The sequence below is a fragment of the Apteryx mantelli genome, chromosome 2, assembly GCF_036417845.1.
Source record: "Apteryx mantelli isolate bAptMan1 chromosome 2, bAptMan1.hap1, whole genome shotgun sequence".
Lineage (NCBI taxonomy): Eukaryota > Metazoa > Chordata > Aves > Apterygiformes > Apterygidae > Apteryx > Apteryx mantelli.
The window spans coordinates 10,678,370-10,703,867 of record NC_089979.1 but is presented as its reverse complement, the minus strand read 5'-3'; the positions used below and the strand labels follow the sequence as shown (position 1 = coordinate 10,703,867).

Here is a 25,498-nt window from a genome sequence, read left to right as displayed (position 1 = left end):
GCTGGGCACCACTGAAAAGAGTCTGGTTCCATCCTCTTGACACCCTCCCTAAAGATACTTGTACACGTTAATAAGATCTCCTCTTCTCTTCTCTAGGCTAAACAGGCCAAGCTCTCTCAGTCTTTCCTCATAAGAGAGATGCTCCAGTCCCCTAATCACCTTTGTAGCCCTTCGCTGGACTTGCTCCAGTAGTGCCACGTCTCTCTTGTACTGGGGAGCCCAGAACTGGACACAGTACTCCAGATGTGGCCTCACCAGGGCTGAGTAGAGGGGGAGAATCACCTCCCTCGACCTGCTGGCAACACTCTTCCTGATGCACCCCAGGATACCATTGGCCTTCTTGGCCACAAGGGCACATTGCTGCCTCATGCTTAACTTGGTGTCCACCAGCACTCCCAGGTCCTTCTCTGCAGAGCTGCTTTCCAGCAGGTCAACCCCCAACCTGTCCTGGTGCAGGGGGTTATTCCTCCCCAGGTGCAGGACCCTGCACTTGCCTTTGTTGAACTTCATGAGGTTCCTCTCTGCCCACCTCTCCAGCCTGTCCAGGTCTCTCTGAATGGCAGCGCAGACTTCTGGGGTATCAGCCACTCCTCCCAGTTTGCTATCATCAGCAAACTTGCTGAGGGTGCACTCTGTCCCTTCATCCAGGTCATTGATGAATAAGTTGAACAATACTGGACTCCCTGGAGGGTCAATTTTACAAGATATTTAAAACGCTTATCTTAAGTTGCTGCATATGTGGCAACTGGCTATGTGCAAACTTTTAGCTGCCTTACTGGCAAAGTAAAATGGGTTAAATCAAACCATGCCAAGTCTGATTAGTACCCTGAAGAGTAGAAAAGTATCATTGCCAGCCAGTGGAAAAAAGCCTGAGATAAAGCATGTGCAGAGCTGACTTTCCAGATGTTGGGAATACCCAAAATATCAAAAGAAGTAAAACTGCTGATGAACACCTCTGAAAGGCAGCCCATTTGTGCCCTGCCTAATATTACAGGAAAGTTTGTGCAAAAAGAAATCTGAATGCTATGCCTGCATTTTATGCCCTGAAATTATCTTTTGTCTGCAATGTTAAGTCATGTTAACTAGGGATGGAGATGAAAAGTCTTAATTTCACTTTCTACTGGTTGTACTTGAAAATGCATTTTGGGGGTTTTGTGATCACCAGCTCTTGTTGACAAATAAAATACAGCCTCCTAATTGCTTTGTGTTGCTTGAAAAACTAAAAAACAAGAGAACCTCAACACAAGATTTTCAATGGTAGAAGGTGTCCTAGCATAAAGGTCTTCACCTGCTAGGAAGGAAATACACAAATAACGGTCATATGCTTGCACTATTCATAAGAACCAGTCAAGCCACTATGAATATCCATTACCCTTCTCTTGTGTAAGAAGACACAGAAAATATGTTGAATTTGTATTCTCTGCAGTTTGTTGTTCCATTTCCTTTTCATAGTTTATGAAGTAGTCTGACACAAAACAGCATTGCGTTGGCAGCTGTAAGAGCATTTTCTGGGTCCTGGATGGAAAACATCCCAATGTAATGGAATATTGATTAGTGAATCCATGATGGAGAACATTGCTTCTCTCTTCTTCTGCCACTGTCATCGCCTCCTGCCAAGCCCTAACAGATGTCTGATACCTTTTATGTCAGTTCCAGAGTAGCAGAGGGAACAGCAGCATAGGGTCTGCATGAATTGTAAATGTAACTCACTTAACTGGTGAATAGATGTACCAAGATAGATATGGTCAAATGCAGCAGGCGGAGCAATAAGATGTCTTGGACTGGTGTTCCCAGGAAACAACTCTTCCCGTAAAAATGATTCAAATTGGAACTCAAGGCAGAAAGCATGTTTTTCCACTATTCACACAGTTTTCTCCCTAAGGATTAGAGGTTTTGTTTAGAGGCACATTTAATGAAATTTCACAATTTAGGATATCTTCCCAAAGCTGGACATTTGCTCACACAGTAAGATTTGAAAGAACAACACTGCTTACTGAAACCTTCCATAATGCTCATATGGATCTGCGATAGGCATCCTGAAAGGAAAATTTGTTATTTGTTTTTTTTATCATTAGCAAATTTCTATTATATAAGTGAAAGATGGAGTGGAGGGAAGGGCTGTTTAACAGCAGTGTTACAGCATCTGTACTGGCTATGTGTCCCCACTTGTACTTTTTGAGATATTTACACATTAACAGTTAACAGGCACTCTGCATAAATTCCGATAAGCAGTGGGAATTTCTGGGAGGACTGACAGACTTCAGAGGTCTTGACCCTTGAGCTTGGGTAATTGGGAATTCTGGGATTCCGAGATTTAAATAGTCAAGGTTATTCTGTAGCTGCATTTCATTTGCCAGAGAAGTAAATTCCTTTAAAGAAATTCACAAACTTCTGTGACTCATAAAGAACTTTCTCCCCATTGCGTCATCCTAGCAGAAGTGCTGAAATAAAAGCATTTACATCCTCAGGAAGGGAGTAAGTACATTTTATGCTTTGGGAAAATAATATGGATGATTCTAAATCAAAGCTAGAGATCTTCCCCTGCACTGAGAAATAAAGAGTAAGACTGTGGTAGACTATGTTAATTGCAGTGAAGGAAATATCCCTGGATCAGTAAGGTAGTAGGTTAAAATTCAAGTCAGAAATGGGACAATGTTATTACAAAATAGACAAAGGAGAAAAAACAACATATGTTTTACTATTCAATGTAGAAACCACATTCAGAGCGCTGTTCCTTGGGATTAGTGTAAGTCTTCCACATAAGGTCACACAACATCTGAATATAACAGCCTGTTGCATCAGAACGTTCTGAAGATCATTTGCCAAAACAGGCTAGTGATTGCGTAGATGGAATGGGGCTCATGGGACTGAGTTCATGCCTTGATAAGATAGGGCTGACATTGCTGGAGTGAAAGATAAATACGTTCTCCATACGTTCTTCTAGGATGGAGAATACAGCATAGTTCTGGGACAATTTTATCCAAGCTTCACCTACAGCATTGCAAATGGTGATCTGCAGATACATGAAACCTAATGAGTATTAACCTCTTTGGATACACTGCAGTAGTTTTTGTTAAGTTTGGTGATGTTGCAGCATGGTTAATTAAATCTTCTAGCGTTGTATGACAAACCTCAGTTCTCTATAGAAGCCTCAAATGCCTACTGAAGGCCACATTTTCAAAAGCTTAAATTAACATTGGGTGTCTTCATTGCTGAAAAAAGACACGTACAAGGTGGGGCATTGAGAAATGAAGGCACTCAGGTCCAATGAATGCTTTTCAAAAGACATTCCTGAAGGCTCTAAGGGTGAATAGATTGTATTTTTGTCCACAGTGGAAATGTACAGAATAGTGCATCTATTCCATTCCTTGTGTTGCCACAGCACCTGATAAAATTTTCTGTCAGAAATGAAATAACAATCTTAGCAGGTTATTGTTCCGATCAAATTGTTGGCATAGCCCTCTCCTGGCTACAGTATCTGCCACTGACAATTACATGGAGAAAACTACAAGTCCTCATCTTTTCACCTTTGATGCCGGAAAAGAGAAACTGTCTGTAAATGGGCAGTAATCTCATTCCTACAAGTACTGGTGCAGACCTCCTGTCATTTGAGTTCCTCAGATGGAGAAGACTTAATTTCCCCTTCAAACCTGGAGTTTGTTATGGTTGAACAATGGATAATAATTTTATGCATGATCTTTGTTTAAGCAGACTCTAATAACACAGAGACACATTATTTTAAAAAATGGAATGATGTGTTAAAAAATGTAGACAATTGTATAAAAAAATGATGGCTGTCCCCAGAAATCTAAACAGTGATTTGGTTCTCTTCATACTCCATATGAAGCATATACTTCTAAGGATTCTCAGTCTTTATCACAAGAAATATATACCATCACTAGGATATCTTCATGTGCTCTTTATTTAGAGCTAATGTTCTTACTGCAATTAACAATCCATTTCATTTTTTCTGTTTACATACTGATACATGCACAGATGTGTGGTGTGAATAATAGATTCTTCAGTTCTTCAGCTGCTTATTTTAGATCCTGGAAAACATTTATCTTTGCAAAAAGTAAAAATAATAATAATAATAATAATAATAATAATTTCACAAAACTTTGTTTATTCATTTGTTTTTACCCCAAATTTTGGTCAGTTGGGGGAAAATCTTAACTTCAAGAGATTTATTTCAAGGTTCAAAGAATATTTTGATACTTTCCATATTTTGGCCTAAATCATAGAGGCTATCTGTCAATTCTTCATTCCCTTTGAAACAACTGAGGTGACTGCAGGCCTGCTCCAAAATCTGTTTATAAATGAAAGGCTCCAAATCACATCCTTAGCCTGTATGTTGTTTATTTCTCTACCCAGATCGTACAATGAGTATATCATGTTAGCTGAAACCAAACACCAAATTTGAGCTGAATTTGCTACTAGTTTTGGTTGCTTTCAAACTGTGTTTTTCAACAACTAGATTATTCACTGGGGGGGAAAAAAAAGTACTGGCTCTAGCGTAACAGGATGTGAAATTCAGTCTGAGTGAAACAATGCATTTCCTTTTTCCTTGTCGTCTTTCTGCTGGTAACTCTTGGTCTGGGATATCCCAGGAATGTTGCTGCAGGACATCTTTAGCCTTTTGCCAGCTGAATGATAATTGTTTCCTATCTCTCCGAGCCTTGACTTCCATGCATCCCTCCTCCTCCCCCGTGCCCTGTATTGAGGCTCCGAGCTTCCTGTGAGGTCTCTGCAATAACCCCAAGGGCCTCTTCTGCCACCATATGTATGTAATCACAAACTGAAAACTTCTCTGCTTCTTAAAACGCAGGACTGCCATGTGAGATAACTATCTACAGATATCAGCCTCATGCTGAAAAGAGTTCATATGCATCCCCCTGCTCATTTATTTATCATCCTTCTGTGTTCTTTGTCTCCCTGTTCCAGAGTTGTTTTGGCATTAACATATTGATCAATATTAACATAAGGATTAATATTAAGTAAATCAGGCAAAAGTAATCCACTTAGGAAATTTAACAGCATGTCAGACCTTCTCTGTGTTAGGAAACTTGCACCACTGTGTAACCAAAATCAGTTTAACTACTCAAGTATAAACTCAGTGGAAGCTGCCTAAGCTGAGGATCTAAACTAGTTTAGGCAGGAATTAAACTAGTTTAAGTCTACCTTATTCTCACTCACCTAATTGTATAAAGGTATTTGCAGTGGCACAAGATGAAACATGGCTCTGGGCCTAGGAGATCCAAATCATAAGCAGCACCTTCTTTGCTTGGACCAACTCAAGAACCTGTGCCTGCTTACAAGAGCCTTCTGCAACCTTGAATCCTATTACAAGGGATGTTTTTGCTGCTCATAAAGCAGTTGCAGATCCATCGTGGTTAACAGTCTGATATATGAAAGTGGCCAGAAAAGTAAAATTAAACTGGCACTAACTTAAGGTACAAAAGCATGCTGAATTAAAACTGTGATGGTTCAGCATCTGCTACAAAGAAAGCTGAAACATGTTTCAGCGGGGGTAGAGCCCCCGACAGGAGTGTCACCTCAGCTGGGGTGGGACTGCCAACCTCTGCGTGCAAGCCAGGCCAAGAACAACACCATTTTAATAGAAAGCAGAATCCAGTCTGCTTTGTATACAGTAGTTAAAATCAACTATCCCAAGTGAACTGAGAGGATGAAACTAATTTGATCTGGCCCTCACCTCCTGAATGACAATTTTCTCTGTAGATTTCGCCAGGCTTTGGGTCAGACCCTTATACTTAACCCTGTTAATCTTTCTTCCAAATTCTATAATGTCTTCTTTGTCAAAATGAATACACATTTTTAACCTATAAAAGCACCTTGCTTTTGTTCTACAGTTTCTTTTCTCAATTAAGTGACAACTCAAGATATTATTATTACTATTATTATTAATCATCTTTAACACCAGGAAGATTATTTTAGTCTTTGAATGGCCCTGCTAATAACTGTAGTGTGCTTTTATTTTATTAATGTAAATCAATTTAATGCAACTTATCTAGGTGAAAACCAGGATAAATTAACTAAAAGAAAAAGTCTAATCTACAAGATATGGACTGCTAATTTAAACCAAGGTTTAAAATGCAGCGTTAAGCATCACCCAAATCTAGGAACCTTAGGGAATTTTGTATTAGAAAAAAAGGTGTATTTGTGAGGACATCATCCTCAGAAAATGGAGATCCCAGAGTTAATCCCTGATCCAACACAGACTGCCATTGTGGGAGACCTTGGACAAGTCAGGCTGAGCCAGATTTCAAATGGTCTTAGGTACTATTTCTTCTTTATTAAACTTCTTGGAACCTGGAGTAAGAGGTTTTTTTTCTCTTTCTCACCCCAAATTGTATGGTTTTCATATAAGAACTTATATAAGGCTCAGGTTTTAAGACATGCTCAACACTTGGCCACTTCCACTGTGACTGTTATTAAGAAGAAATCCACTCAAAGTGGCCCACATAATGCCTTCTCCCACTTTTCCCAAGAATAACTATCATCAACTGCAGCGCAATTTGTGTTGCAAATGTAACCTTAACTGCATTTACACTTTCATCCTTTTCATAACATGATTTCATTAAGCATTTGGGTGTTTATTTTTATTGTTTAAAATGCTAGGAATGGAATTTTTGTGGTTTAACCCCCTCCCTCCTCCTTCCCAACCCAATGGAAAAGCAATTTAGCATATGTTTTTCTTCTTCTTTCTTTCATTTATGTCAACATTTTCCTTCAGCAACTTGGAAAACATATGCTCTTTTTGAAATTATTTCCACCAGTGTATCTGAGTGATGAAATGATTCATGAACACTGATAACTAATCAGGATTCATGCATATAGGTATTGCTCCCCATTGCTAGCAGTCATTCAGTAATGGAATTATGCAAGGAGCCAGAAGAAAAGGAAAAGAACAAATTTTTGCCAAGCCACACTGAGCATTCAGAGTTTCTTCTGTGATATACCAACGGAAAGGACTTCATTACTTTGCCCTGGATTTGCAGCACTGACATAAAAAAATACTAACAGTGCTGGTAATAGTACCGCTAATTCAGTAACTTTATGGAATTCAAATATTGTGGGCAGCAGGTAGCTCCTGTTAAAAATGTCCCTTGGTAAAGGGGTCATTAATTAATACCAACTGCAAATATTTGAAAAGGCAATCTTTTATTTTATAATCTCATTCAACCCTCTGAAGGAGAAGTCTCTGAAGAAGCACATTCCCACTTAAGGAGCATTAGCTCCAAGTTTGTTGTCGCTTAACTAATCTTCCCTTATCTTCTATTTAACAGAAGGAATTCCTCTCCCAGTTGGAACTGCCAGGTTTTTCTTAGAAATCCTCCTTGCAGAGGAGTTTCTAAAAGCCTAAATTCCACAGAGTGTTTTGTCTTGCTAATGACTTTAGAGCACAACTGGATGCCCAACTGCGTGTCTTTGTTCTTTGGCTGGTTTGGGACTGATTCGTCCACAGGGGGAAAGCAGACAGTAACAATTACCTCTGAGGGAATCCTCCCTCGGAGAAAGTGGGGGACATGAGCACTGCTCTCTAGCAGACTGTGTTTGCTCTGCAAAAGGCAATAGCTGAGGATGGGGGTTAACAATGGGATGAAAGGTTTCCTCTGAAGCCATTAAACTGTGAGGAAATGGTGATGGTCACGAATTGTTACATAAAAGGAATTAATAGGCATGAGGTGGGAGGCAAAAGTATTAATGGCTTGCTGACACCTAAGTTATAAAGCAGTCAAGCTCCTGGACTAGTATTAAATGTCCTCATTTTCATAGCACATTTTTGTTTTGATGGTCAGATAGTTGCATTTCAGTGTTTGCAAGTGTTTCATACTGACTTTAGCCAACCAAACAGTAGTTATGGTCCATATCTGTTAAGCCTGTGAAAATGTAAACCAGCTTAATCATGCTATGCCATGTTCATATATTTATCTGTGTCTGTCTGTCTCTTTTGATTCCTTCAGGAAAAGAAAGGTCATAAGACCACCCTGAACCAGAAAGGCCCTCATATTGGGATTAGGGGGACTCAGTGAGTCCAGTGAGGCAGCTAGCGAGGGAACACAGGGAGCACAAACAAACGGAAGTGACACTAGAGAGCTAAAATGAAAAACTGCAGAGGAATCTGAATCAACAGCACCCACCACACTCTGAGGACAACCAAGAAACTTGTAGTTGTCCTTCATGGAGGTGTGAGATAAGGGAGACAAAATGACTCCCCAACCACTGGGAACCCCTGTGCTGCTGAGACTCCTTAAGCTGCAGATAAAACTCAAAACCAGCAGAAAGCCCCTGAAATGTTGTTATCTTGAATGGGAAGTACAGGCCAGTGCAGGAGACAGGACCCTGCATTGGATGGGTTATTCTGGAGCAGGGGTGGGGGTAATTCTGGACTACTATGGCTGTTCTTCTGTTCTCATTTCCAGGGAAAATGTTGGGCAGTGCCCCTCAGATACTGAGCATATTGACCATACTAACAAAATTAAGTATCTCCTTCCATTTTCCTGTCACCATTTAAAATTACATGTTCAAACTCATTGCCTGCCTACAGAAATGCTTAAGCTCCCTTGATGTTTAGATATCCAACAGCAAAATCCCCAAGATGTATATAATCTCCTCTCACTGAACACACACAGAAATGCCTACATTTGGATAGCACCAGTCTGGATACATTACAGCCATTGGTGATTTTATTATTATTTGCTAATTTGCTACTGTCAAAGTATCAGTGCTGAAATATGTTCATTTTCACTGAAGACTCTACTTAGCTGCAGGCTAACAAAGCTGTTGAATACAGAGCAAATTTATTATTGTGACTTGAAATAAGATTAGTGGGGCAGGACATTTACTTTAATTTCTTCCAGGTGGCATAAAGCCTCAGTTAATTTTTTTTTTTCTCTCTCTCTAATTTAAGAGAAGTTTGTGGTTTAGGAATTAAAGGCCTAATTAGGCTGCATGTCAAAAACAACAAAATCCCAACACAAATGATTCCTTCTGACAAAACAGCCTTTCGGTTTGGTCTTCAGCCTCATCTGGGCATCAAATGACAGGTCTTTTGAAGAGCAGCTTCTCTTAAAAACAGCCCATCATGACAACTCTCGCTCTTTAAGATAGCACCAGTCTGTTTCTCTGCCCACTTCTTCAGTGCTAGCCTGGATAGCTAATAAAAATCATGCTGAGAAACTTTTGTAACCAATTTCACTGGCAGGTACGTTGCAACACATTGTGTATGTGAGATGCAACAGACAGAGGGTTTAAAAATATGGTGCACGATATCTGGATAATAGCCATGGCAACTGCTTGAATAGAAGAACACAATTAAGAAATTCTGTGCAGTATTTTTATCTGTCTTAAGCAACTTGTCAACTGGAAATGGGGAGAAAAAGATGGTTTTCCATCTCTAGTCTCTAGAAGACTTTTTGCATTGGTCACCTTCCTATGTGCCTGCAGTGAATAGCTGATAAACCAAGTATTAGATCATCTGAATAGCCATATGCTAAGTATAAACAGTAGATATATATATGATTAGTCAGAACACTTACATTGAAAATTTAATATTTTTCTAGAAGAAGATAAAATGCCTCAGAAAACAAAGAAAAAGGCTGTATTGGAAATATGGCAAAAGGTTTTATACATAAATGGAATTGCAAGGAGAGAGACACTTGAACATGAGAGAGAATAATGAACTAAAAATATATCGTTGGGTCTAGGGATGTGTTCTGTCATACTTGGATATGATGGTGAACAAGGGAATAAAGAAAGTGTCATCCAGAGCTCTTGTGGGGACTTGTGACTGGAGTTAGGGGACAGCTGTACAGATATGTTGTAGCAAGCACTGAGTGTGAGATCTCATTCACACAAGTCAAGTGGAGGATCATAGGGTCACAGCAGGTAAATGGTGCAATAAATTCTTAGCTTCAAACTTTTGTGATGCAGTAATTCAGTACTTTCATTTGAACTGGGCTTTAGATACTGTTATTTAGAACATACAAAATATTCCTTTCTCAGTATGTGAAAAAGTGAAGTTTTTAACTGATGATTATCTTGCACATTTTGACTCACAATGAGCCACAGAGATACTAGTTTCTAAAAACCAGATGATGGATTGTATAGATTTTGAAACTTTTTCTTATTTTCTACAATTAATGCAAAAGATAACCTGAAAAAAAAATCTATTTCTAGTGAAATAAATCCTTGAAGATTTATCTTGGCCTAAAGAGGAATACCAACTCATGTAAACAAAACATTCTAGTCTCTGGTTAACAATAGATCATCTGTAAGATTCTCTATTTCTTTAATATATATGTATCTGGATATCTGTATTCATTATTTGAACCCTTTTACTTTATTTTTCTAAGCTACCAGTGTATATAGCAAATTTCTTTTTGTTTCTCCATTAATGACAAATGTCAAGAGCTGGGTTGCTCAGTTTCTGCAGAGCAATTGATATTCATCATTTGCCTTCCTAAAAGAGGGCTATGATCTAAAAATAACAATTTTACTCATCATTTACAAAATCACTGGGCCAAATCCTATATTTTTTTGCTTAGAAATTTCTGATCTACATTCTGTGAGAAATGGAAAGGTGTAAAGGAAGTAAAATATGGAGGAAAATGATAAATTTGAGCAAATATCCCAAAGCACAGAAACATGTTGGACTGAAGCATTAAATGAAAACAGGTATATAACCAAGGAATATTACTCTGAATAAAATCCTAGGAGTTCCCTTTGAAGGAATACAGATTTTTACTCAATAAGAGTCTTATTCAAAAGTGAGAAGTTTACTTAGCAATAACCAATCAGCTAGGATGCACATGACAGAAGGAGACCTTGAGACACAATCAGTAGTACTGAAGTTTGGTTGAATGATGACTCTTGTACCGAGTATACAATATATAGGAAGTGTGAATTGGAACACATGTGCTGGAATACATTTTCTTACAGAATCTAATAAGGATCATAGAACAGAATAAATTTGGATATGAATGCCAAGTCACAGCCAAATGGTAAATGGGTTGCTACCAGGTTCCACAGCTGCAAAATTATTAGGTGTCTAAGGTGTCTTTTTTAACCTTCTTCACATTCTCTTATTCCCAAGGACCAAGCAGTGGGAAATGCTGGACTGAGTGCTGACCTGGGCATACACTTCTGTGCATGCATGCATTTGTTTTTAGGACATTAGCTTCATGGTCAGGAAATTCTTTGCCTGCCATGATTAATTTCTTGAAAAACTGAGGCAGGAGTTTTCTACTCAGTTTCCCACTGTCATATCAGCAACTTTATTTTCTGGGAAATGCAAATATCTTAAAACAAACAATCTAAGGGGAAACACAGACAAGCCTTTTCTTTGCTGGACACTATTGATTTGGTGCCAGCTTTACTGTCTTATCACCCCCTTTCCCTTACACCAATGGCTCCTTACAGAGCATCAGCTGACATCTTAGAAACTCAGCAACTGCTTTGCACAATTCTGTGGAATGAGACTTACACGTGGGCCATGTTATTTAAAACATGTGCTTATTTTATTGCTTTGGCTGTCATTCAAGCATTCCTGTTCATGAGCACAAGAAGTGCTTTATCAAATTTTCTTCTATTTGAGGCAGTAATAGATCTTACGTGGAGATGGTGGCTCAGTGCCTGATGCTGATGGGAAATTTATTTTTTCTCAAAATAACTTTGGTTCTTACCAAGGTGAGAACTGCAGCCATTCTTGAGACAAGAGCTTAGGAACTGAGCTGAGTAAGAATATAGAGTATTTTCCTCACAGGTCCTTTGATTTTTGTCTTAGCGATTCTCTATATAGACGTGTGTGTGTGTGTATTTATGTATGTAAGTATGCATACGTATACATATTCGTGGAACTACCATATCTATGTCTGTCTGTCTGTCTATCAATCATTTATATTAAGACAGGCAGGAATTATTAAACTGCAGATGAGTGGCTAGCTCTTGACTGAGGAGAAGATGCCAGAGATTTAGATCCATGAGTGAGGACCTAAAACTACTAGATTCTGTTTTAAATTATTCTGCTGACTCACCTTTGTGATCTTCGACAAGACATAGCATGTACTTTCAGTCGTAGGTACTTTTATAAAACAATGTAATCTTTGTATTCTGTGACTATGAGCATTGATAATAGATAATTCACTGCTTAATTAGGCTTTTACTAAATTAGTCTACTTTTCAGAAATACTGAGTAGGAAAATCGACTTTGTGACACACCAAAGCTGGACTGGGGACTCCCAAATCAGTGGTTCTCACCACAAACAGGCCTTTGCTTACAAACAATCCAGAAGTTCATAAAGAGGTGCCAGTCTGTACGTAACAAGCATCTGATTGAGTGGGAAGAAACATATAACAAGAAATCATGGGTTATAAATGGGAGATTTTCCCAGCTTTAAGAGACTTCAGCTGGAGCTCAACTGCAGCCAATCTGGCAATTGTCTCTAGGTGGACTTATTGACCTTTATATAGGTGCCTTACCTTTCAAAATTTGGATATTGACCTCAGCACCACAGCAGTTTGCCCAAGAATGAAAAAAAGGATGGAATGATAGCAGAAAATGTGAGAAAGCTCATGTTATAACCCAATCTGTATCATCTTCTTCAAATCTCACAGAAAAGTGCTCCTGTAAGAGTATTTATTTTTATTGCTTGCCACCAAGAAACAATTTAAGTCAATATTGTTCAACTGATGTCCAAAACTTCTACACAGGCGTAGTTAAAGTGGGATGAAGTCAGAATATAACGTCATTGGATTTGACAATCACTTCAACTTCCTTGAAGAAATTCTGAACTCGTGGATGCTGACCAACAGACAGAAAAGGGAGTGATATCATGCCGTGTCTTTGTCCTCTCTGAAAGCCCTAGGGATGGGACGCATGTGACAGGATGGTTGTTTTCTATGGTCTCACTCTTTGGAAATCAGCATGAAAGTCATGCTTTTTCCTCTGCAGTGTCTTTCAAGGGAGCGTGGAAAAAAAAGTAGTGGACAGGGAAGCCTGAGGCAGAGATTTCTGTAGTCAGCCTATTATGGAGGTCTAAGACTAGGAGACAGTGGGAAGGAGGACAGTGGAGGGATAAAAGAGGAATGAAATGTCAGAAGTGCTGTCTCTGCCTGGCCCCTCTGGTTACCACCATTGGCAGAACCATCAAGAAAATGATGAATTCATGAGGGGAAAAACTTTTCTCCTTGCCCATAGGGAAAAACGTGCTTTCTTCTTTTAGTTAGATGGTGGGCTGGAGGCTTCAAAAGTGAAGCCTTTTTTGCTTTCCCCTGTTCTCTACAGGATCTGTATGATAGTTATACAGGTGTGGTTTGGTCTTCTCTCAGGCTTTGACTTTGTGTAAAAAATACACCATGAAATGAGCATTGATTAGTGTTTATTTCATGACCTGCATCATCTTGTTTCATGAAACATCTTTTTGCGTCATCTATTTTGTATCAGAAATGCTTATGCTTTTTTATACACATCTGTCCTTATCCTGAAATTAAACCTCTGCTGTTAGGGCTTTGTGCAGAAGAAACAGCCATCTTCACCTCTTCCCAGAAAAATGTATGCAATCATAATAATTTAGTATAGCCATCTCCAAGCAATTCAAAACTATAAAATGAGCCCCCAGAGTCATGAATGTACTTTGTCTTGTGAGATATTTAATAACTGGGAATTTCTTTTATTTAATCTCTGACTTTTGAATCTTTTGCATTCATTTATTCAAGCCTTTTCCTATCCAAGCCTGTTCCTCCAGGAGAAATGATCATTTGTCCACTCCCTCTCTTTCTCCTTCCCCTCCTTTTACACCTTGCTGTTCTCCATCATGAGGTTCTTCTGGGGTGGAAAACTTCAATATTTGTGTATTGGAGAAGCCCAGGCACAGTCAGACTCCAGATAAGAAAGGGATAAGGCTGCAATATAGGGAAAATATTTTGGTGCTGTATGTATGCAGGCCTGTGTGTACACTTCTGCATGGACACCTGAAATTTCTAAGAGCCCATCGTGGATTCCACTCTTATGATGAATGCCACTGAGGCATGAGAGCAGAACTGAATTTTCTTCACAAGCTGACTCAGTGTGAGGAATGAAAAGTCACTTCTGAAACAAGTATCTTTTGTGATTTTTGCACAAGCAAGCACTCAGGTAGACACCAGCAGTGTTAGCACCAGAATTTTAACAAGAGTCTTTTCTTTTGTCTTTTTTCTTTTTTTTTAAACTGAGCTGATTTAAATGCATTTGGTTTAAGATGACAGGAAGGTCTACTGATATTGCACATAAATTGTTGCCTTATCTGACAGGGAAATAAATATTAAAATCCCTTGCCTAACATGGGATATGTCAGCCTATTGCAGGTAATTGTTACTAGACTGACGAGCTATGTAATGTCATTCGTTTTTTATAGAATAAACATTCTGTAAATAGTTCTCTCAATGGAGTATACCTGTGGGGCAGATACTGCTTTGTTTAGTCACACTGTTGCCATGGAGCTCTTGCCTGTGTCCCCTTCTCTGAAGACTCGTTTCATGTTCTGGCATCACAAAAACCCTGGACTAACCTAGCCTTAGTGTTGCTGATCTTCATTCATAGGGCAGGAAGCATCTCCTGGGAATGGGTAGAAATTTCACATAGCAATGATGGCTCACATGTTCTCGATCACTAAAAATGGAACTTTGATGTTCAGCTTTTCTAAAAGCTCTTAGAAGTACTTTTTCCTCACCTTGGGTGAACCTTTTACTTGCATTTCAGAAACAAATATGCAAGCACATGAAGAATCTAACTCCTCTATTGCTGTTATTTAGAACACAAGAGGTTATTTTCTGTGACTCTTTTTACTTGCAATACTGGTTAGTTTGGTTAGATGTTCCTAGGAAATAAAATCCAAGAGGGAGTGAACCAAATTTTAAGCAAATTGTTGCCACACATTCTTGTCCTTGTTTGATGTCTGCACATCTACGTTCCATCATGGTGGCAGGAAATAGTGTGTTTCTTATGAGAATCTGGTTCACCTCAGAGTGCAGGAAGTACTGGGAAAGGCAAAAATTTCAAATAGTGATGAGGGCTCATGTGTTCTCAACCACAATCTAATCTGCTGGAGGTGAGAACACCAGTACCTGAATTTAATTTGCCCTCAATGTCAAAATCTGTTTAGATTTGCCTAATATGCAAGCACTGAAAAAGAACATCTTTCAGTTTGTCTAGTACATGATTTCATTCAGGTGAGTGAAAAGAGAAGGGAGAGTTGAGATGACAAAAGAGTTTTTGTCTTATAGTTTTTGCAAAACTTTATTTCAAATGCCATCAGTCTTTGGTCAGAAACAGTTTCTACAGAAGCAGTAATCCTGGGGGAGGTTGCAAAATGATCTTCTCTTTAGGCTATATTAGAACTACACATCTCATACAGCAACAGGTTTTCAAGAGCCAAGAAAACAGGGAGCTGTGCACTATGCGAGACATGATAGTTCAAGTGATTAAACTGCTCACACACTGAAAATGTTGAGAACTAGATGAAAGAAGAAGGAATTCTACTTTGTTAGGAGAGTGGAGTGAAAGTTGCGTTGAAGTTAGGGAATATGTTACAAACTACGTAATTTTTAATCCAACTGACATTCAACTTGATTGTTCCAGATGTATTTCAGCCAGTTTTATGGAGAAGTTCTTTATGGTATTTAGTTTCTGTCTCTAGATTTCTCAGACCCATCCCCCCATTCAATCACCCTTTTCCTGTTTGTCATCTACATACACTGATTATTAAGATCATATTGCATACGCAAGGCAGTGTGGTTTATCGAACCTGGCCTTGTAAAGGATTCCCACAACAAAGGGCTTTCTCCCACAAAGGATAACATCATCAACTCATGATGGATAACCAAGTACGAATAAAGATGGTATTATAACAGCCAGGCATTCTTTCTTGCATGAAACCTCCTCATATACATTAGTGCTTCATGTATAAGTAGACAAGACCTTCGTCTAAAAGACCATTTTATATTAAATCAGGAACTGTTTCCAAAAAGGAAACAGTAGCTTGTGCCTGCAGCATAGAGGAACTGAGCTTGCTACTGGTGTAATATGTATGGACTTCAATACTCAGCATGGGGAGTAGTTACTAAGGAAGTAAGGATAACTCTGGAATATGAGTATTTCCCAAGCCCTCAGAGTACTGTAAATATTGTGTACTGTTAACAAGCTACTTCACCTTCCTGTGCCTCAACGGTAGACCAAGATAAGGTCACTAGTTCTTTCTCAAATGTTTGGAGAGCTAATGAGTAAAGGAAAAAAAAAAAAAGAATTGTATAGGATCAGTAGACCTGCTAATATTGTTTCACATTTACTTGTTTACTTCTGAGATCTTTATATGAGGACAGTGGTAGGGGAAAGATGGTAGAAATCTTTCTAAGCCATTTAGTACATGAACTTGTTAAGGGACATAATCCTGAATGCTTTCACATCCCTGTGGTAAGTGGAACTCTTTGGAAGTGTTTTTGGAAGTTTTCAGATGATAATTAGATGATCTCCAACTTTTACCTGTTCATGTAGCCAAATTTCTGCCAGATCTCTGCTTTAACGTCCTTATCACTTCCTTTCTTCTCCTCAGAGGACTTTTGTTGCTCTTCTGAGCATGCAGTTTGATGGCGTTTTCACCCACTCCAAATGTGTTGAAGAGGAAGGCATTTCTGCTGCCTTAGGAATTTTCCCTCTCTTAATGTCTTGCTTCAGTCCTGGGCACAGAAAATTTGTACAGCATTCAAAATAGCCTCTATCTCTCATTACACCAGATATGAAGCACCACTAAAAAGAAACAACTTCTTTGTGTTGTGCAGAGTGGGATGCCTAGTGTTGTGATCTTCACCAGGAAGCCAGGAGAAGATGTGATACCTGCACTAAGATGCACCAAGATCCTTGACCGAGGTCAGATGCTGTTTTCCTCAGGGCTCCCAAGGGGCCTTTTCTGGGAATATCAAAGCAAACTTTTCTGTGAGTTCACATAGATGATGAGGAATCTGGCCCTAGTTTCTTTTAAAATCCTCTTCCCTTCAGTAATTTTGACTTTCACACTTCTTGGAGTGCTTTGAAACACAGTATCTGTGATCCCAAAGGATCTCAAAGTGCTCTGCAGTCACGCACGTAGAAGTCTATTTGCCTTTGAAGAACTGCACTGATGCAGTCTGCAGACTAAAAGCCTATTATTCTTTGATCCCCCAGCTGCTGGGAAACTTTACTCACTTTGATAAGTGATCATAGATTTGTCTGATGGGTTTCATGGAGATATAGTTTAAAATGACAACAAAGCGCATTGACAATTAAAGTACATTGATCAATTTCAGAGTCAGGTGCTGTTTTCTTAATTGAATACTTTTGCTTTATTTTTAATGAACACATTTGGTGTATTTAAAATTCCAAAGTCCCAGGTCTACCTAACATTCAAGTGCCCCTTCAAGCCAAAATGACAACAAAAATAACATAAAGATATTTATATGAAAATTTTTCATTTGCGTTTTTTTTTTCCGGAAATTGGGAAACAAAATGAAATCTTTCATGTGAATCGAGACTTTTATTTTGTCTTTACATTCTTTGTTTGTTTTCTTAAATGTATTATTATTGCCTTATGACTTTTTTCTGCTTTTGTAATGGCCCAAATATGGAAAAAGTTTTGAAAAAAAAAAGGAAAAAAATAATAACTGCTTGTGTGAAACTAAAGCAAAGAAGCAAATGAAAAGAGAAGGAAACATCTTTTTTTTTTTTTTCTCCAGCTGTGGTGCTATCTGAAATTAACATGTTGTTTGGCTACTGCAGTACAATAACAGCCATTTTGAATTTGCTTTCCTTCTTTAAAATTTTTGACACTTTTTTATTGTGAGGGAGCCAACATACATATTTCTGTAGCTTATGGTTCCAATACAGCCTGCGTTTTTACAGTGCTGTTCATGATCAATGCCTTTTAAAGCAGTATCTAGTGAGTCATTACAACCAGCCTGTTTTAGAGTCTGCATTGCTTTAAGTATTTCACAGAAAGAAAACCAGACCAAATGACATACCTGAGACCTGTTACAGGCAGAATTTGGTCATGATTAGAACGAATCATCTCCTTCTCTGCATTTCTTATTCATCTCCCATTCTGACAGTCTGTGACCCTTTTGCCTGGTCTGCGACGTGAACCTCTGCCTTTTTCACTCATTCCAAAAGTGATCTTTCACAACCATCTTCAGGCAGCTGCTGGAGCCAGGTCTCTTTCACACACGTATTCACACTTCCCTATTCATTTCACACGTCCTCTGAGCTGCAGCATTGTTTTATCAGGTTTACTGCCTTTGCCCTTGCTTTCACAATCTTGAAAGCTGGAGGCCTCACCCACATCTCAGGTCCAGTCTCCTTTTGCGCTCTTTATTATATGTGAGTATAATTTGCCATTGATTCTTCTGGGTAGCGGCTGAGTAAAGAGGCGAGACCACAGTCTATTGCAGTGCAACAGCTCCTACTGGTCTGTCACTTGATAATGAGCTGCACTGGCATTTTGCAGTAGTTCAGACTGATATAAATACTTCTAGAAGGAACCATATCTTATATGGTAAGAGAATTATGGGAGATAGTTGTATCTGGGCTCAGTGCCCAGCACTGTTGTTCTCAGAGTAAACATTTTACTTTTCTCTGCTTCCAGTCCACAACCAAAATAGGAGAGTCTTGTCTAAAATTAACTAAAGAAGCTCTTTCATCTTAAGAACATTTAGATTTGGTATTTCAAGTAAATGCTTTAAAAAGAGTCATTTTGTTTTACAGCAGCAGTCTCTTGGAATTTCTGGGCTGGATGCCCTTGGCCAGATCCACATGAGTTCTTCATAAGTGGGAAATGATTTTTATCTCCATTTATCCTTTGCCTTCCTTTTTTCCCCTCTAATTTTAAAATGCATTGGCTGGAGAACTGCATTTCAAACTATGTGACATATCTTCTTGAGGGTTTGTGTGTCTATTAATAGTTAGGACTTGAACATCTACTCCTGCATCATGCCTTGTTGTGGGGACAGAATTGTATGGATATAAAGTAGAAAAATGAAAATTTCAGCATCAGTTCATTTCAGGTTCTAATGTGTACTTTTCAAAACCTCTTTCGAAATGACAACAAGTTTTGTTTCCTTAGAAAACCACAGTGTTTCTTGCTTAAGAACTTCAGAAAGACAGTCTGTGTAAAATCAACTGTACTTGCTTTTTAGAATTCATTTCCTTGAGAAAGGAAAAACTGCAATGCTTACCTAAAATACTTGATAGCTTGATTCTTGTAGCAGTGAAGGCAATAGTAAGCACTGTTTGATGCCTGTGGAAGAAGGATCAGATTCCTAGATAGATGCACAAATATTTATCAGGCTAGGAGGAGCCTGGTAACACCCTCCAAAATAAAGGTTGCAATATAGCCTTCATTTATAACTTCCTGTTCTCACATGTTAATAACTTCCTCATGCATTAGTCTTTCTGGCAATTTTCCATGCTTGGTTTCTGCCTGGAGGTGATGTGTGTGTTTGGAACAAACTCATACCACACTCTTGACTAGGCAAGCAGCCAAAATGGCTGAGATTTTTAACTTGGTCTAGAGGTAGCTGTCCTTGAGGACTAGCACCTTCTCCTGCATAGGGACAAAAATAGAATTTTCAAAGCTATTAAGATTCCAAGATCATCTTTAAGACACTGCTGAACTTTTTTTAAAGTTGCTTAATGATGTCACATTATATTATATTTGCTGTTTTTTTGTCAGAGGAAACAGTCCATTTAGAGTTAAGTATTTTTAGGGGTCAAGAAGTGAATGGGAAACTCATTCTCAGTTTCTTCATTCTTTCACTTGCTTGAGGGAAGGAGAGATGAAGAAGGCAAGGATGGTTCCTAGAATACTTTCCCTCCTTCTTCACTCAAACAAAATGTATGTTTTCCTTTTGCATTTTGGGTAGCTAGCCAAAGAAAAGCTCTTTCTTCAAGTATTGAACAGTGTATTTAAAACAATACAGATCGACCAATTAGAATCTATTCAGCTCTTTAAAAAGATAGAAGGTTGTGTGTCCAAATCTGCAAGGTTCTGAGCTTTTTCAGTAAAAATAAATAAAGTCAATGACACTTGTTTCTCCTTTGTTCATTGTAGACACTAATTTGAAAGCGGTTATTACATAACTTTAAAGTTGTAGATGGAATATATTAATTCCCATTCCTCTATTTCCTTTTCCCCAGAACAGGAGTCCTGTTTCCAAAAAATTCCTGCCCCCCCCCTTTTTTTTGCCATTTCAGAAGTGCATTATCACGTCTCTATATGATAATGGTTCTAAACTGGAATGCATGGTATTTCCTTGCTCCTGTACTGGAATCAAGACAGGATATTGAATCAGACATTCTGAATCTGCAAAGGTCTCTCTTTTCCCTTACCCATATGGTCTGATGTCTCCTATGCGTGCAGTGTTCTGAATACTGCTGGATACTGAGAGACTGTGGTAAGAATGGATCAAAAGGTTGGGGGGGGGGTTGTTGATTGATTGGTTGTTTCTTTTCAGTTTTTAAACCATCAAGTAAAAAAAAGTGACAAATGGCACAGGAAAAAAATATTCAGGAAAATTATGCTTTCAGTTTGTAGCTATGGCAGAGATCTCTGAAGGAAAGGAGAAGGTTGCATTTGGGGGAAGTTGCCCAGGTGTGTCTGCACAGTATGCTAAGGACAGGAATGAGTTCTTTCCAAAATGGCAGGATACCAATCAGCTTTGATCCAAAAGCTGTGTGATCCTGCTATCTGAATGCTTTTTCAGAGTAAATATATCCTTCCATTCAGCAGGGCTTATTAGCTTGGAATTATGACTGTGCCAACACAGGTGTGCAACTTCTGGTTGTTTCAGAGTCAGCAAGTCAAGCAGATGTTAGACCATAGCATACGATGCTGGCATATCTTGAATGTGCCCCGTGAGTCAATCACAGAATTTATTTTTCTTGTTTCACTGCCAGCAAGGATTCCAGCCCAGCACTTACAGGCTCCGTCACAAGGCTGTATCTTGCAGAAATATTCTGGCAGAGTCTAGATGGGGTTGGGTGATAGAGGGTCTGTTGCATTGTTAACCCAGCCTCTGTTCGAGAGGAGCTAGAGCTGGGTCTGCAATGTAAAGGAGGTGATTCTAGATAGCCACCCAACTAGTGCATTTGAATTTTTCTGGACTTTGCATGACCAGATGGTATGAGAAGTGCAATAAAATGTAAATTTCTGTTTGAATATCTCCTCTGATGGCTGCCTAAGAGGAGATTATGGATCCTGCTGCCTTGGGAAAATCTCTTTCAGCATCAGTGGCTTTAGGAGCTGAATGATCAAACATTCTGAATTGAGCATTTCAGAAATGTGCTGTTTCCCTGTGGTGTTTACCTGGATGGCAAACAGTGCTAGAGAAAGTGATGAATAGAGAAGCTACTGTGCTAGACTTGATACCAGCCAGTCTGACTTCCAGCCCTAGTTCTGATGTTGCCTTGCTGAATGCTGCTGTGCAGGCATTGTACAAATATAGTTTGCTAAAAATCAAAATGCATTTCCTACTTCACAGGATTTAAGTATAATATATGAAGATGAAATGCAGAGAAATGGGAGAGTACAAGAAAGTGAAATGAAGCAATATTGGTTGGCATGATAGGCAGTGACTGACTGAATACACATGAAGAAGACAGAACAAGGAAATTGTGGGCCCTTTGCTGAATGGTATGGGTGATTTAGTAACAGCAGACACAGATAAGGGTGAGGTACTCAATGTCTTCTTTCCCTCAGTCTTCACCAGCAAGATTTCCCAGGCATCTGTGCTTAGTGAAAGGGTTCAAGGAGGAGAACTACTAGCAGTGGATGAGGGCTGGGTCAAAACTTGACCCTTAAAAGTGCATTTGACCAGAGAGCTCCATCCAAGATGCTGAGAGGACTGGCTCAGGCCTTGCAAAGCCACTCTTTTGCATCTTTGAGAGGTCATGGAGCTCAGGAGAGATCGCTGACAACTGGAAAAAGGCAAATGTTATACCATCTCAAAAAAAGGCTAAAAGGTCAATCTGGGGGACAACAGGTCAGCCTCACTTCAGTCCCTGGAAAGATAATGGAGCAAATCCTCATGAAGCACACTTCTGAGCCCATGAAGGAGAAGAAGGTGATTGGTAACAGTCAGCATGAATTTACCAGTCTAACCTGATTGCCTTCCATGATAAAGTGACTGGATTTGTGGATAACGGGAGACTGGTGAACGTCATTTACTTCCTAGCAAGGCTCTCACAATATTCTTCTATACAAGTGAGGATGTTAACAGTCTGGATGGGTAGACAACCAGATGTGTAAAAAATGCATTGGATTATTGGGCTCAGGGGTAGTGGTTAATGGGTCCTGTTCTACCTGGAAGACAGTAACAAGTGCAATACTGTAGGGACCTGTCCTGTTTAATAACTTTATCAATGACCTGGAGGAGGTGACAAGTGCATGCTTACCAAGTTTGTAGATAACAAGGAATTGAGGGGAACGGTAGCTAAGGTAGAGGCCTAGGCTGACATTCATAAGGACATAGACAGCCTGGAGGAATGGGCAGACAGGAACCTTATGAAATTCAACAAAGACAACTGTAAAGTCCTCACCCTGGAAAAGAAGACCCTCTTGCAACAATACGGACTGGGACTGACTGGCTGGGGAGCAGCTCTATGGAAAAGGTGGACAGCAAGCTGGACATGAGCTCACAGTGTGTTCTGGCAGCAGAGAAGGCCAACAGCATCCTGGGCTGCAGGAACAGGAGCAAATCTGGTAGTTCAAAGGAAGTCATTATCTCCCTCTGCTCAGCACTCATTAGACCACATCTAGATGCTGCATCTAGTTTTGGGCCCCCCAATACAAGAAATACCTCAAAGTTCAGCAGAGACCACCAAGATGGTTGGGGAGCATTTGGCCGGCAGAGGGAACTAGGTCTATTCAGCCTGGAGAAGAGATGGCTTTGCAGGGGGGACTTGACAGCATCCTGCCAGTACCTGTAAGGATGTTATCAAAAGACAGACACAACCAGTATGTCACGCTGTCATGCTATGAAGGTTCGATAGCAACGACTGAGACAGTAATATAATAATAATAAAAAAGATGTTTATTTCCTCACACAAGTTCTTGGATTAGTAACATCCATTAAAATAATGCGATTACTAATTTAGGAAGGATAACACAAAACCATCAGTTACTAATTTAGAAAGGATAACCTGAAACCGTCGATTACTGCGTTATTAATTGGAAGGACTGCTTATCCCTACTTGAAAGCTTTCTTGTTCACTCTCCTAGTGAGAGGGCTCTCAACCTCGAGGAGTTTCCTTAACCCAGCGTCCCAGGAAAAGGGGAGGGGGGGGAATACTCACAGTCCAGCCGGAGAGGATGATCAGGTCACGTTCCCGTCCCTGCTCAAACTCTCCTAGCTGCCAAGTCTCTTTTTATATGGCTGGGGCTCTGGGCAAACACTGCTTTTGCTGACTTTTAGCAAGTTTCGCAATCACAGGACTGTCAGTTTGTCTGCTTGGGAGGACCCTGCTAGTGAGGCAAGACCACAACACCTCCGTATTGTTTCTTCCCTCCCCGGGGGTCCGTGCAGATTCCAGGTGGCAGACTTCATTTCTCCAGTCTTGTTAATCATTCCGCAGCCTTGCGCATATCAGTCCTTGCGCATATCGGTTGGTAGACTTCTTTAGTCCTAAGTCCTCTGTTCAGCAGCTTTGTGCACGTCAGCTCTTGTGCTATCAGTTCTTCTGCATATCAGTTGACAAACTTCAGTCCTGTTAACTCTTCACTCGCCCGTCACAGTATAAGCTGAAACAAGAGAGATTCAGGCTGGATATAAGGCACAAGTTTTTCACTGTGAGGAACAGTCAAGCAATGGAGCAGGTTGCCCAGGGAGGTTGTACACTCTCCATCGTGGAAGGTTTTCAAGACCAAACTGAATAAAGCCCTGAGCAACCTAGCCTGACCTCATAGCTAAACCTGCCTTGAGCAGGAGGTTGGGCTAGAGATCTCCTGAGGTCCTTTCCAGTGTGAATTGTCTTATACTTACTTCCTCTCCCATTATTTGTCTTGTTTCGACTATTCATAACTATATTTATAGGCATATACAAACATATATATAAATATATATGTAAAACAGAACAGAAAGTGCTTTTCAACATTTGATTGCACAGTCTTTGGTAGGGCAGGCTCCAGTTCTCAGTTGGGGCCTTCAAGGTTTGCCAAAGAACACTTATGAAATAATTTTCTCCAGTTCACGTATTGAACCATACAACCACCCTGTCAGATCCATACTAAGTGGGAGGTGGACTCTGGGGTGGGATTGGCCACCCTGGAAAAGGTTAAGAACTGCTCTCTCTAACTTTTCCCTGCACCTAAACTTCCTCAAAGGATTCTGGAAGGTGTCTGTAGGGTTTCAGTATTCCAGTCTTTTAACAGATGAAGAAAACCTTGCAATGGTCTAGCTGGCTAAATCATCCTTATAATACATGCTGCAAGCTCCCCTGAACTAATTATTGTCAGGGTTAGAGTATACCTATCTCTGTGACACTACATGCAGGTCTCAAAACTTGCTTCTTCCTTCTGTACTTAAGCACACTAAACTTGCCTTCACTTCATGTGGCTTATCATTGAGGTCACTCATCTACACAGTTGAAATCTAGTTTTGGCATAAGGTGAACCATCCCCTTAAGAATGTCTGTTTCTCTCTTCTGGATATAGAAAGCTAGAGAGTGAGATCAGGTAAAATGTCTCCAGTGCAGATATCTACTTTGGTGAAATTGATACCTTTAGTCAAATTAAGGCACCACGGTAGGGAGTGCAGAAACAGATATGCCATGACAACACAGGCAGTATAATATCTTACGGGGGAAAAAATATAATGTTGTTTTACAATTTACCTGTTCAGGGAACTGTTCACAATACTCAGCATTGTTAGAATGATTTTTTGGCCTAGTTATTCAGCCATCAGGTCTTGTTAGATCTATTTTTGCTGGACAAAAGAGGCAATTACTGAAGTTTTCTTCCCCAAATAGGTACTAACAGGCTGTAATCAAGTCATCGCTCAATGTTTCTTTGATTAAACTAAACAAAATGAGTTCCTGAGTCTCTCTGTAAAGTCTGTTTTTAATTCTTTAATCATTTCAGTGGCTCTTCTCTGAACCGTCTCCAATTTAGCAACCTGGAGCCAGAACACTATGTATGGGGGGGTTTTTTTCATTCTCTTTTTTTCTTTTGCATCACAAAACCCACTGACATCCCGCTCTTGGATCTGTTCCCACCAAATGCTGATATCAATCTGTGTGTTTGTAGAGTGCTCTTCTTACGCCCTGGTGGAAGAGTGTTAACATGAGATCAGTCCTTGGCTGCCTGCCTGGGCTGACATGAACTTTCCCCTGCAATCACCACATCAGGATTTCCACTTGCAGTGTCAGGGTCTGATGCAGCCATAACTGAATGGAGGAAGGTGAAGAGGATGTCACTGCAGC

General features: G+C 39.7%; 1 long non-coding RNA gene across 2 annotated transcripts in view; it reads right to left on the bottom strand.

Annotated features, from left to right (window-relative positions):
• LOC106496325 (uncharacterized) overlaps positions 1–23,528 on the bottom strand; it is a 41,068-nt gene extending 17,540 nt beyond the window's left edge. For both annotated transcript variants that reach the window (XR_010883565.1, XR_010883566.1), the window contains exons 1-2: positions 23,375–23,528; positions 22,879–23,002 (exon numbers count right to left, since the gene is read on the bottom strand). This is a non-coding gene — a long non-coding RNA (uncharacterized lncRNA). The remainder of the gene's footprint in view (positions 1–22,878; positions 23,003–23,374) is intronic.
• Positions 23,529–25,498: the final 1,970 nt, after the last annotated feature.